The sequence below is a fragment of the Panthera tigris genome, chromosome A2, assembly GCF_018350195.1.
Source record: "Panthera tigris isolate Pti1 chromosome A2, P.tigris_Pti1_mat1.1, whole genome shotgun sequence".
NCBI classification, from domain to species: Eukaryota; Metazoa; Chordata; class Mammalia; order Carnivora; family Felidae; genus Panthera; species Panthera tigris.
In genome coordinates this window covers 111,194,441-111,208,989 of record NC_056661.1, presented here as the reverse complement: position 1 = coordinate 111,208,989, position 14,549 = coordinate 111,194,441, and the positions used below count along the sequence as shown (strand labels likewise).

General features: G+C 38.2%; 1 protein-coding gene across 1 annotated transcript in view; it reads left to right on the top strand.

Annotated features, from left to right (window-relative positions):
- POLR1F (RNA polymerase I subunit F) overlaps positions 1–14,549 on the top strand; it is a 30,642-nt gene that overhangs the window by 1,132 nt on the left and 14,961 nt on the right. The gene's annotated exons all lie outside the window — the stretch shown is intronic.

Genomic DNA, 14,549 nt, shown 5'->3' with positions numbered 1-14,549 from the left:
AAGTCTTAATTGGAGTGAAAAAAAAAACTTTGTGGTGCATTTAAGTTAATATATTCAATAGAAACTTGGAGACTCTTGGAGTTGCAAGAGTGGAGGGTCTGAGGGAGGGGGCATATGTACGTTAATACTACTAAAGACTACTTTGTCTCGAAAGCAAGGGTTCTAAAACGAGGGTGAGTGGAATCCCTAGGGATTCCTTGTTGCTCTTAAGGAATTTCATGACCCTCCCTCCTCCCCTCTGGGAAATTTCCTTTCAGTTTTCTTGGGCAAAGTACCCAAGTGTTCACTTTCTCAAGGGATCCTGAACAAGTTAAGGAATCAAGCAGGTCTAGAATGTACAGCTTACTCCAAACACCTACACCCACTTTTGTGCCTATTTTGTACATAAGGGACTTGGGATTAAAAAAACAAAACAAAAAACCAAGATCCCTGTTTGAAGAAACTGTAATCTCTAGTAAAGATACAAATGTAAGCCAGGTAAATCCAATGAAGTGTTAAAATTTGCCAGAAACAAAGTAAGTTATACTGAAAGAGTAGTGAATTTGATATTAGGACCTTTTTTGAGAACAACTTAATAGGAGAAAGGTTCTTTGTGATGGTAGTATTCAAGGGAAAAGGTGTGGCATAAACAAATGGATAGTAGATATAAAATAAACTGCTTCGGTCAGAGAATTGTAAGTACTATATAATTGGAGTAAGGTTTATTTTAGGGGAAGGACATTGTGTGCAGTTGGAGAGAGGAGGGCAAAGACAGCTTGGGGGACAACTCAGGATGACCATTTTGCTTATTTCCTCCTGTCTACTAGGTTTTTGTTTTTTAACCTTTTTCTGTTTGCTTAAGCAGACTTAGCACTTCATCCTTTCAGTGTGCCCCCCAACTCCGAAACTTGGTGCACTCTGGAGAGAGTAGTACGAATCTGTGATCTCCGGGACATAATCAGACACACAGTTCAAGAAACCACACTTGGTAGCATTAGCTGATGGCTTAAGGAAGGTGAGACTGTAGACATGGAGACCAGCTAAGAGACTGTTGCAGTTGTCCAAGAGAAAAATGATAAGAGAGTATGGGTTTGAAAGACTTAAGGATATAAATATGGTCCTAAAATCTGGGAAGAGGCAACTGTTTGATGTATTTTACCACTTACTGTAACCAATCAGTGCCTCCACTTGACAGGCTAGGGGGAAGCCACCTGAAGTGTCTCCCGTCAGAGCCCTTATACCAGAGATACAAGGAACCAGTTGAACAATAATTTTTGTAACCGAACGATACAGTGTGACTATGTGGAGCAGGTTGCACTCTGAGCAGATCAAGACTGCGCACTCTCCACCCTCCTCCCCCACCCCCACCCCCACCCCCACCATTACTTGTGGGCTGTGGTTAAGACTCTGGCTTACTCAGTGCTGATAAAGCAGCACACATTAACTGTGTATTTCTAAGTAGGGACAGAACATGGAACATACCAACAATTGTAATGTCAGTCAACCACTTATGTATGGTTAGATTTACAGATTTCGGGGCCATCCTATAGAATCAGGAGGACTTGCTTCTCTTTTTGTAAGAAACAAGGAAAAGAGAGTGTTGGAAGGTGGAGGATGCACAATAAAGTATCCCCTAAACTGAGAAGGCACTTTGAGATTAGAAAACGAAGCAGGTGACTCCATACAGTTTACACAGAGTTTTATTCAGGGTAACTTACTGACCCCAGGGGATTGGGCAGGTGATGATCCAAGTAGCTGCACAGCTGTTCTTCACAAAGTCTAGACCTCAGTCCACAGATTTTATAGAGTGTGAAGGGATGTGCAGAGGGCACTGTGGTGAGGTCACAGGGTTTAACACTTAACAGACCCTGTGGCACCACATGTACTCCAAATGATCGGGGAGGAAAGTACATTACCTCTACTAGTTACCTAAACAACTTTAGGGAAGATCACAACAAGCCTTCCCATATTCTGGTCAGGGCATACCTAAACCTCCAGGGGGCCCGGGACATGTAGCCCTGAGGGAGGTGATGGCCTGGACGTGAACAGGATGGAGGGTCCAACCTGGAGTCAGTATTGTCAGCATTGGTATGCTTTACCCACAACATGTTTATGGCCCGTGCAGTCTTTACGTGACATTCTTCCATGATGGCCCAAGAGCAAGATGTTGAGAGTTAGTTGGCTTGCATACCTATGTCACAGCAGTAATATAAATGGCCACATGAGGTTAATATACCTATAAAAGAAAACATTTAGTAGTTCCCCAGTGACTTGGTAAAGAGGTGAGTCATCAAGTGAAGGTATCAGCAGAAGAGATCCTCTCCAAAGACCCAGCCTCGAAGTGATTGTGAATTTGACCTTAAGTTATGGCTCACAAGAGGGAGACGGTTCCTGAGGCAACAGGGACAGAGGGACATCAGCAGTGCCAGGCTGGAGCAGTAGGACAGATGTTTCAAAGTGAGTAGACATGGCAAAGCTTCATTTAGCAGCAACACAGTAGCTGTTTGGTCTCCATGGCAGCCTGACTTTTCATCATTCCTCATTCTTGAGTGACAGGGACGACTCCAGCTACTTCCTGCTGAAAAGGGGCATAGATCAGGATTCAAGGAGTGAAACTGTCTTTCATCCAGTTACAGGTAGCCCCTGGTATTATTACGTTGAGCCCTTTATCCTTCATAGAGCCATTTTTTTTGAACTCTAATGTGTAGTCTTCGCTTCTTATTACACATTTCATAATGAAGTAAATCAGGTCAGTTCAGCTAAACAGTTGTCTCATGGCTTTCAGTCAGGTCTATAGTGTGTAAGTAGTCAGGCAGAAAATTATCCAAATAATCAAGGAAATCATTAGAAGTCAGGATCCAGCTAGTATGGTAAACAAGAAACATGCAAGGACAATTAGAACTAGAATCTTACACCCATAGAGGTATGTTACTGAAACATAGTTTTTTCTCTCCAAAATCACCCTCATTTCCATCAACAATAGCCAAAATAAGACTAATATGTTTGTAAAACAAGTCCATTTTTCACAAATTTGGCCCAAATATTTTTGTAAGTACAGCAAGAATAGTAACTGGCCTTACATGTTCTCTCAGATCTGCTTTGCTGGAACCTTTTTTTCATAAGGAATTTCAGATCGAGCTTTTGAAAGCCTTTCAAGGCAAAGAGCCAAACCAAATACTTGCCATCAGACTCGCTTGTAATAACTAAAGAAATGAAATGCTCCCTCGCTTTTCGGGGTCCCCCAAATATTCTGAGGTTCCTGAGCCTGCCAGGAAGTGACCTTCCTTACCTAACCTCGTAAGGCTCCAGGAACCTTGTAAGCATGGTACCAGCCAGGGCAGTTATTCTAGGGGGCTTCCTTGGCACCATAAAGCCAACCCTAGTTCCTTAGCTTTCTGGTCATATCTGAGTCTATGCATGTCTTTCTCAAATGTGACATTCTAGTCAAAGCCATGGTAATAGAATCAATTTCTCTAATGGTGACCTGTTACAAGAAATTCTTACTGAATTTATGCAAATAACTTAAGTGCCATGAGGGTAAGAATACTCACCAAGAGTTTGTGAATTCAGGAGGGATCAGGTAGGGGGAAAAAGATAAAATGTTTTTTAAAATCCCAAAGAGCAAACATTAGATAATCAGTGATGTTTCAAACGAGTCATAAAAACTGTAATAATCTTCCTTGATTCCTTTAGTCATGTTATTAATTCTTGTTCAGTTTGAGTATGGTTTTCCCGTTCCCAGAAATTCTTATTTGGCTTAGTTTTATTATCTTAAGGGTATCACAAACCTGTGTTTGTCAAGAGTCCTCTCTATGAATGTCCTTGAAGGTGAAACACATTTGTAGGAGTACAAATCAGAACAGTAACTGTAAATAACAAAGGACTCAAAAATGAGCATGGTTAAAGATGTGATGAGAGTTCATTATAGTGTAATGAACATTATAGTTGATAAGGAAATTTGGTTACTTCTGGGATAGACAATACTTCAATACTTAGAATTACAAGTAATGATTATTGGGATTTTGGGATTTCATGGCATTCACTTATGCAGTAGAACCTTAAAAGGTTTCTGACAATGCTTCCCATGTAGTTTAACATACCATAATAAATAAGCCTGATTAGTTAAAAAGACTTAATTTAGAATTTGAATTTTGGGAAATTTGTTAAAAATATCAAAGTTTTAAAGCACATGCTGAATGGTGCGCCTGGGTGGCTCAGTTGGTTAAGTGTCTGACTTTGGCTCAGGTTACGATCTCCGTCAGGTTCCTGAGTTCAAGCCCTGCGTCAGGCTCTGTGCTGACAGCTAAGAGCCTGGAGCGTGCTTTGGATTCCGTGTCTCCCTCTCTCTCTACCCCTCCCTTGCCCATGCTCTGTCTTTCTCTCTCTCTCAAAAATAAACAAACGGGTGCCGGGTGGCTCAGTTGGTTAAGCGTCCAACTTTGGCTCAGGTCACGGTCTCACGGTTCATGAGGTCGAGCCCTGTGTTGGGCTCTGTTCACAGCTCAGAGCCTGGAGCCTGCTTTGGATTCTGTGTCTCCCTCTCTCTCTGCCCCTCCCCCTCTCCGCGCGCGCTCTCTCTCTCTCTCTGTCTCTCTCAAAAATGAATAAATGATTAAAAAAAATTTTTTTAAAGCACACTCTTAAGAAGAAACACAAATCATTAAAAACGTAAAACTTATTTAACCTAGGTGGCAATAAGAGATTCTAAAGGCATATACAGAAGGTTACATAGTTGTTAGCAGAACTTAGCTCTTTTAGTATTGATGAGATTTAAATTTATTAAGTAAAGACCTGATAGCAAACTTTGTATTTTCAGGGCAGATAAAGGAAAAACCTTGTACTTTTTTCTGTCAAAAACAGACCAATATTCCAGGATAATCCTCATTTCAACAGAGAGAAAAACCAAACTCCAATCATGAACCAGTATATTTTTAAAACTCATTAATTCCAGTCTTTGTCCTGACCACACATTCTTTAGCAAAGATTCCTTTTTCACAGACTTTCTACAACTTTTTTTTTTTTTTTAACATTCATATTTTCTCCAGTTTTCCCTTTCTAAACCAGTCTCATTTTAGGTCAAATTCCTTTCTTTTCCCTCAACAAAAATGTATTCCCATTTCTCAGAATTTTCTTAACAAAAACACATGTTATTTTCCTTGCGCACAGAGTGCTTCCTTCATTATTTCCAGTAGTCTTAATGACATTTGTTAGAATTCTTAATGCTTAGAAACTACTTTCTAGTGAAAACTAAATAGTAAGCAATATTAGTTTCAGGTTTACCATAGTGATTTGAGAGGTCTACATATTACTAAATACTCATCCTGATAAGTTCACTCTTAATTCCCTTTATCTATTTCACCCACCCCCTTCACCTACCTCCCCTGTGGTAACCGTCAGTTCTAAGTAGTTGAGTCTGTTTTTTGGTCTCTTTTCTTCTTTGTTCATGTGTTTCTCAGATTCTGCATATGAGTGAAATCATATGGTATTTGTCTCTCTCTAACTTAATTCACTTACCATTATCCCCTCTAGGTCTATCCATGTTGTTGCAAGTGACAAGATTTCATTCTTTTTCATGGCAGAATAATACTCCATTGAGTATATATACCACTTCTTTAACAGTTCACCTATTGGTGAACACTCAGACTACTTGCGTAATTTGGCTGTCATCAGTCATGATGCAGTAAACACATGGGTGCGTGTATCTTTTCACATTACTGTTTTTGTATTCTTTGGGTAAACACCCATTGGTGGAAATACTAAATCATGTGGTAATTCTGTTTTTAAATTTTTAAGCAACTTCCATACTGTTTTCCACAGTGGCTGCACCAGTTTGATTTCCAACAAAGGTGTGTGAGGGTTCCTTTTCTTCCACATCCTTCCCAACACTTGTTTCCTATATTTTTTATTATGGCCGTTGGGATGACAAGTGTGAAGTGATATGCTACTGTTGGTTTGATTTGCATTTCCTTGATGATGAATGATGTTGAGCATATTTTTATGTGTCTGTTGGCCATCTCTGTATCTTCTTTGGAAAAATGTCTCTTCATACCTTCTTCCCATTTTTTAATTGGATTATTTGTCTTTTTTATGTAAAGTTATATAAATCCTTATATTTTGGATATGAACCCTTCATCTGGTATGCCATTAGCAAATAACTTTTCCCATTCCATAGATTGTCTTTAGTTTTGTTGATTGTTTCCCTGGCTCTGCAGAAGCTTTTTTTTTTAATATATGAAATTTATTGTCAAATTGGTTTCCATACAACACCCAGTGTTCATCCCAAAAGATGCCCTCTTCAATACCCATCACCCACCCTCCCCTCCCTCCCACCCCCCATCAGCCCTCAGTTTATTCTCAGTTTTTAAGAGTCTATTATGCTTTGGCTCTCTCCCACTCTAACCTTTTTTTTTTTTTTCCTTCCCCTCCCCCATGGGTTCCTGTTAAGTTTCTCAGGATCCACATAAGAGTGAACACATATGGTATCTGTCTTTCTCTGTATGGCTTATTTTACTTAGCATCACACTTTCCAGTTCCATCCACGTTGCTACAAAGGGCCATATTTCATTCTTTCTCATTGCCACATAGTACTCCATTGTGTATATAAACCACAATTTCTTTATCCATTCATCAGTTGATGGACATTTAGGCTCTTTCCATAATTTGGCTATTGTTGAGAGTGCTGCTATAAACATTGGGGTACAAGTGCCCCTATGCATCAGCACTCCTGTATCCCTTGGGTAAATTCCTAGCAGTGCTATTGCTGGGTCATAGGGTAGGTCTATTTTTAAATTTTTGAGGAACCTCCACAGTGTTTTCCAGAGTGGCTGCACCAGTTTGCATTCCCACCAACAGTGCAAGAGGGTTCCTGTTTCTCCACATCCTCTCCAGCATCTGTAGTCTCCTGATTTGTTCATTTTGGCCACTCTGACTGGCGTGAGGTGATATCTGAGTGTGGTTTTGATTTGTATTTCCCTGATGAGGAGTGATGTTGAGCATCTTTTCATGTGCCTGTTGTTCATCTGGATGTCTTCTTTAGAGAAGTGTCTATTTATGTTTTCTGCCCATTTCTTTACTGGATTATTTGTTTTTCGGGTGTGAGCTCTTTATAGATTTTGGATACTAGCCCTTTGTCTGATATGTCATTTGCAAATATCTTCCCATTCCGTTGGTTGCCTTTTAGTTTTGTTGACTGTTTCCTTTGCTGTGCAGAAGCTTTTTATCTTCAGGAGGTCCCAATAGTTCATTTTTGCTTTTAATTCCCTTGCCTTTGGGGATGTGTCAAGTAAGAAATTGCTACGGCTGAGATCAGAGAGGTCTTTTCCTGCTTTCTCCTCTAAGGTTTTGATGGTTTCCTGTCTCGCATTCAGGTCCTTTATACATTTTGAGTTTATTTTTGTGAATGGGGTAAGAAAGTGGTCTAGTTTCATTCTTCTGCATGTTGCTGTCCAGTTCTCCCAGCACCATTTGTTAAAGAGACTGTCTTTTTTCCATTGGATATTCTTTCCTGCTTTGTCAAAGATTAGTTGGTCATATATTTGTGGGTCTAGTTCTGGGGTTTCTATTCTATTCCACTGGTCTATGTGTCTGTTTTTGTGCCAATATCATGCTGTCTTGATGATGACAGCTTTGTAGTAGAGGCTAAAGTCTGGGATTGTGATGCCTCCTGCTTTGGTCTTCTTCTTCAAAATTACTTTGGCTATTCGGGGCCTTTTGTGGTTCCATATGAATTTTAGAATTGCTTGTTCTAGCTTCGAGAAGAATGCTGGTGCAATTTTGATTGGGATTGCATTGAATGTGTAGATAGCTTTGGGTAGTATTGACATTTTGACAATATTTATTCTTCCAACCCATGAGCAAGGAATGTCTTTCCATTTCTTTATAACTTCTTCAATATCCTTCATAAGCTTTCTATAGTTTTCAGCATACAGATCTTTTACATCTTTGGTTAGATTTATTCCTAGGTATTTTATGCCTCTTGGTGCAATTGTGAATGGGATCAGTTTCTTTATTTGTCTTTCTGTTGCTTCATTGTTAGTGTATAAGAATGCAACTGATTTCTGTACATTGATTTTGTATCCTGCAACTTTGCTGAATTCATGTATCAGTTCTAGCAGACTTCTGGTGGAGTCTGTTGGGTTTTCCATGTATAATACCATGTCATCTGCAAAAAGTGAAAGCTTGACTTCATCTTTGCCAATTGGATGCCTTTGATTTCCTTTTGTTGTCTGATTGCTGATGGTAGCACTTCCGACACTATGTTAAACAACAGTGGTGAGAGTGGACATCCCTGTCGTGTTCCTGATCTCAGGGAAAAAGCTCTCAGTTTTTCCCCATTGAGGATGATATTAGCTGTGGGCTTTTCATAAATGGCTTTTATGATGTTTAAGTATGTTCCTTCTATCCCGACTTTCTCGAGGGTTTTTATTAAGAAAGGATGCTGAATTTTGTCAAATGCTTTTTCTGCATCAATTGACAGGATCATATGGTTCTTATCTTTTCTTTCATTAATGTGATGTATCACGTTGATTGATTGCGAATATTGAACCAGCCCTGAATCCCAAGAACGAATCCCACTTGATCATGGTGAATAATTCTTTTTATATGCTGTTGAATTCGATTTGCTAGTATCTTATTGAGAATTTTTGCCTCCATATTCATCAGGGATATTGGCCTGTAGTTCCCTTTTTTTACTGGGTCTCTGTCTGGTTTAGGAATCAAAGTAATACTGGCTTCATAGAATGAGTCTGGAAGTTTTCCTTCCCTTTCTATTTTTTGGAATAGCTTGAGAAGGATAGGTATTATCTCTGCTTTAAACGTCTAGTAGAACTCCCCTGGGAAGCCATCTGGTCCTGGACTCTTATTTGTTGGGAGATTTTTGATGACTGATTCAATTTCTTCGCTGGTTATGGGTCTGTTCAAGCTTTCTATTTCCTCCTGGTTGAGTTTTGGAAGCGTGTGGGTGTTTAGGAATTTGTCCATTTCTTCCAGGTTGTCCAGTTTGTTAGAATATAATTTTTCATAGCATTCCCTGATAATTGCTTGTATCTCTGAGGGGTTGGTTGTAATAATTCCATTTTCATTCATGATTTTATCTATTTGGGTCATCTTTCTTTTCTTTTTGAGAAGCCTGGCTAGAGGTTTATCAATTTTGTTTATTTTTTCAAAAAACCAACTCTGGTTTCATTGATCTGCTCTACAGTTTTTTTAGAGAGGACAGCAGAGAATCTATTGCTACAGAGATCAAGGGACTGAGGAACAGACAGGAGGAGCTAAAAAATGCTATAAATGACCTGCAAAATAAAATGGAAACAAACACAGCTCAGATTGAAGAGGCAGAGGAGAGAATAGGTGAACTAGAAGAAAAAATTATGGAAAAGGAAGCTGAGAAAAAGAGATAAAAAAATCCAGTAGTATGAGGGGAAAATTAGAGAACTAAGTGATGCACTAAAGAGAAATAATATACACACAATTGGTATTCCAGAGGAGGAAGACAGAGGGAAAGGTGCTGAAGGTGTACTTGAAGAAATAATAGCTGAGAACTTCCCTGATCTGGGGGAGGAAAAAGGCACTGAAATCCAAGAGGCACAGAGAACTCCCTTCAGACGTAACTTGATCTTCTGCATGACATATCATAATGAAACTGGCAAAATGCAAGGATAAAGAGAAAATTCTGAAAGCAGCTAGGGATAAACATGCTCTAACATATAAGGGGAGACCAATAAGACTCCTGACGGATCTCTCTACTGAAACTTCTTGGCAGGCCAGAAAGGAGTGGCAGGAAATCTTCAATGTGATGAACAGAAAAAAATATGCAGCCGAGAATCCTTTGTCCAGCAAATCTGTCATTTAGAATAGAAGGAGAGATAAAGGTCTTCCCAAACAAACAAAAACTAAAGGAATTCCTCACCACTAAACCAGCCCTACAAGAGATCCTAAGGGGGATCCTGTGAGACAAAGTACCAGAGACATCGCTACAAGCATGAACCCTACAGACATCACAATGACTCTAAACTCATATCTTTCACTAATGACACTGCATGTAAATGGACTAAATGCACCAACCAAAAGACATAGGGTATCAGAATGGATAAAAAACCAAGACCCATCTATTTGCTGTCTACAGGAGACTCATTTTAGACCTGAGGACACCTTCAGATTGAAAGTGAGGGGATGGAGAACTATTTATCATGCTACTGGAAGTCAAAAGAGAGCTGGAGTAGCCATACCTATATCAGACAAACTAGACTTTAAATTAAAGGCTGTAACAAGAGATGAAGAAGGACATTATATAATAATTACAGGGTCTATCCATCAGGAAGAGCTAACAATTATAAATGTCTATATGCCAAATACGGGAGCCCCCAAATATATAAAACAATTACAAACATAAGCAACCTTATTGATAAGAATGTGGTCATTGCAGGGGACTTTAACACCCCACTTACAACAATGGATAGATCATCTAGACACGTGGTCAATAAAGAAACAAGGGCCCTGAATGATACATTGGATCAGATGGACTTGACAGATATATTTAGAACTCTGCATCCCAAAGCAACAGACTGATACTTTCCTCTCTCGAGTGCACATGGAACATTCTCCAAGATAGATCACATACTGGGTCACAAAACAGCCCTTCATAAGTATACAAGAATTGAGATCATACCATGCATACTTTCAGACCACAATGCTATGAAGCTTGAAATCAACCACAAGAAAAAGTCTGGAAAACCTCCAAAAGCATGGAGGTTAAAGAACACCCTACTAAAGAATGAATGGGTCAACCAGGCAATTAGAGAAGAAGTTAAAAAATATATGGAAACAAACGAAAATGAAAATACAACAATCCAAATGCTTTGGGATGCAGCGAAGGCAGTCCTGAGAGGAAAATACATTGCAATCCAGGCCTATCTCAAGAAACAAGAAAAATCCCAAATACAAAATCTAACAGCCCACCTAAAGGAAATAGAAGCAGAACAGCAAAGACAGCCTAAACCCAGCAGAAGAATAGAAATAATAAAGATCAGAGCAAAAATAAACAATATAGAATGCAGAAGCTTTTGAGTTTGATGTAGTCTCAGTAGTTTATTTTTGCTTTTGTTTGCCTTGCCTTGGGAGACATATCGAGAAAAATGTTGCTAGGGTTGATGCCAGAAAAATGACTCCCTGTGCACTTCTCTAGGATTTTTATGGTTTCAAGTCTCACATTTTGGTCCTTAATCCAGTTTGAGTTTGTGTGTATGGTTTAAGAAAGTGGACCAATTTCATTGTTTCACATGTAGTTGTCTGGTTTTCCAACACCATTTGTTGAAGAGACTGTTTTTTTCCCCATTGTATATTTTTGCCTCCTTTATTTAAGATTAATTGACCATATTATGGGTTTGTTTCTAGGGTATCTATTCTGTTCCTTTGATCTTATGTGTGTGTGTGTTTTTGTGCCACTACCATACTGTTTTGATTACTGTAGTTTTGTAGTATAACTTGAAATCTAGGATTGTGGTACCTCCAGTTGTGTTTTTCTTTTTCAAGATTGCTTTTGCTGTTTGGGGTCATTTGTGATTCCATAGAAATTTTAGAATTGTATGTTATAGTTCTGTAAAAAAATTCTGTTGGGATTTTGAAAGGGATTGCATTAAATTTATAGATTGCTTTGGATACTATGGACATTTTAACAATATTGATTCTTTCAGTCTGTGAGCGTGGAATGTCTTTCCACTTGTGTTGGGTTCAATTTCTTTCATCAGTGTTTTTTTTAAAAAAAATTTTTTTTTTAATGTTTATTTTTGATAGAAACAAAGTGTGAGCAGGAGCAGGGCAGAGAGAGAGGGAGACAGAATCCGAAGCAAGCTCCAGGCTCTGAGCTGTCAGCACAGAGCCCAGTGCAGGGCTCAAACTCACAAACTGTGAGATTATGACCTGAGCCAAAATTGGACACTTAACTGATTGAACCACCCAGGCTCCCCTTTCATCAATGTTTTATAGTCTTCAGAGTACAGGTATTTCATCTCCTTGGTTATGTTTATTCCTAGTTTATTCATTATTTATGGTGCAATCATAAGTGGGATTGTTTTCTTAATGTCTTTATGTTACTTCAGTATTAGTGTATGGAAACAAAACAGATTCTATATATTGATTTTGTACACTGTGACCTTAATGAATTCATTTATCAGTTCTAGTAGGTTTTTGGTGGAGTGTTTCAGGTTTTCTGTATATAGTATCATGTACAAATGGTGAAATTTTTGCCTCTTCCTTACCAATTTGGATGCCTTTTATTTCTTTTCATTGTCTGATTGCTATGGCTAGCACTTCCAGAACAGAGTAGTGATAGCAGACATCTTTGTCTTGTTCCTGATCTTAGTGGGAAAGTTCTTGGTGTTTCACCATTAAGTATGATGTTAGCTGTGGGTTTTTCTCATATGGCCTTTGTTATGTTAAGGTATGTTCCCTCTAACCTACTTTGTTCGGGTGTTTCCTCATGCATGGATGTAGCACTTTGTTAAATGCCTTTTCTGCATTATTTGAAATGATAGCATTTTTATCCTTCCTCTTTTTGATGGGGTTATCACACTGACTTGTAAATACTGAATCTTTTGATCATGGTGAATAAATTTTTTAAAAGTATTGATGTATTCACTTTGCTAATAATTTTGTTGAGGGATTTTGCATTTTTGTCTTCTTTAAATGTTTGATAGAATTCATCTGTGAAGCCATTTGGTCCTGGACTTTTGTTTGTTGGGAGTTTTTTAGATTATTCATTCAGTTTCATTGCTGGTAATCAATCTGTTCAAATTTTCTACTTTGTTGAGTTTTGGGCAATTGTATGTTTCTAGGAGGTTACCTATTCTAGGTTGTCTAATTTGTTGGCATACAGTATTAAGTAATCTCTTAAAATCTTTTGTATTTCTGTGATGTTGGTATTTCCCTTTCAATTCTGATTTTGTTTGAGTTCTCTTTTTGTCTCTTTCTTGATGAGTGTGGCTAAAGGTTTATCAATTTTGTTGATCCTGTTAATGACCAGGTCTTGGTTTCATCTGTTCCATTTTTTTTTAATTTCTCTTTTGTTTGTTTATGCCCTAAACTTTATTATTTCCTTCCTGCTACCAGTTTGGGGTTTTGTTTGTTTTTTTTCTGGCTCCTTTGGGTTTAAGATTAGGTTGTTTGAGATTTTTTTCTTGTTTCTTGAGGTAGGCCTGTATTTCTATAAACTTCTCTCTTAGAACACCTTTTACAGCATCCCAAAAACATCCCAAAATGTTTTTCATTTCATTTTCATTTTATTTTCATTCACTGTATTTTCATTTTAATTGATCTCCATGTATTTTTTTATTTCTTTGATTTCTTGGCTGACCCATTCAGTTTAGTAGCCTCTTATGTAGTTTCCATGCATTTGTGTTCTTTTTAGGTTTTTTCTTGTGGTTGATTTCTACTTTGATAGCATTAAGGTTGGAAAAGATTCATAATATGACTTCAGTCTTTTTTAATTTTTTGAGTCTTGTTTTGTGGGCTAACATATCTCTTTTGGAGAACTCTCTGTGTGCATTTGAAAAGAATGTGTATTCCCTGTTACAGGATTGAATGTTCTGAATAGATCCAAAAGATATATCTGTTCTAATGTGTCATTCAGAGCCACTGTTTTCTTGTTGATTTTCTGTTTGGATAATGGAGGTGGGGTGTTAAAGACCTCTACTATTGTTGTATTATTATATTACTATTGATTATTTCCTTTATGTTTGTTATTATGTTTAGTGGTGATGAATTTCTTTCACTTAGGTTGGGAAAGTCTTTATCTCTCCTTTTATTCTGAATGATAGCCTTGCTGGATAGAGTATCCTTGTTGCAGGTGTTAAACACCTGCAAAAGTGTTAAACAGCACTTTTAATGTATCAAGCCACTCCCTTCTGGTCTAAAGGGTTTCTGCTGAAAAACCCTCTGTTAGCCTTATGAAGTTTCTTGTGTATAACTTTTCTTTTCTCTTGCTGCTTTTTAAATTCTCTCTTTATCATTACTTTTTGCCATTTTAATTACTGCATTGTCTTGGTATGGACATCTTTGGTTTGCTTTTGTTACGGGCTCTCTCTGCCTCCTGGATCTGGTTGTCTGTTTCCTTCCCCAGATTCAGAAAGTTTTCAGCTATTACTTCTTCTTTTTGCTCCCTGTGTCTCACTTCTCCTTCTGGGGTCCTTATTAATGCAAATGTTATTATGCTTGATAGTGTCCTGAGTTCCTTTAATCTATTTTCAGTTTTTATTATCCATTTCACTCCTGTTCCATCTTGATGGCTTTCCATCATGCTTTCCTGTAGATCACTGACCCATTCTATTTTCTCTAGCTGTTATTTATTCCCTGTAGTGTATTTTTAATTTTAGTTACTGAGTTCTTCATGTCTAATTGTTTTTTTTATGTTTTTTTGAAGTATAATTTATTGTCAAATTGGCTTACATACAACACCCAGTGCTCATCCCAACAAGTGCCCTCCTCAATGCCCATCACCTACTTTCCCCTCTCCCCACCCCCCATCAACCCTCAGTTTATTCTCTGTAATTAAGAGTTTCTTATGGTTTGCCTCCCTC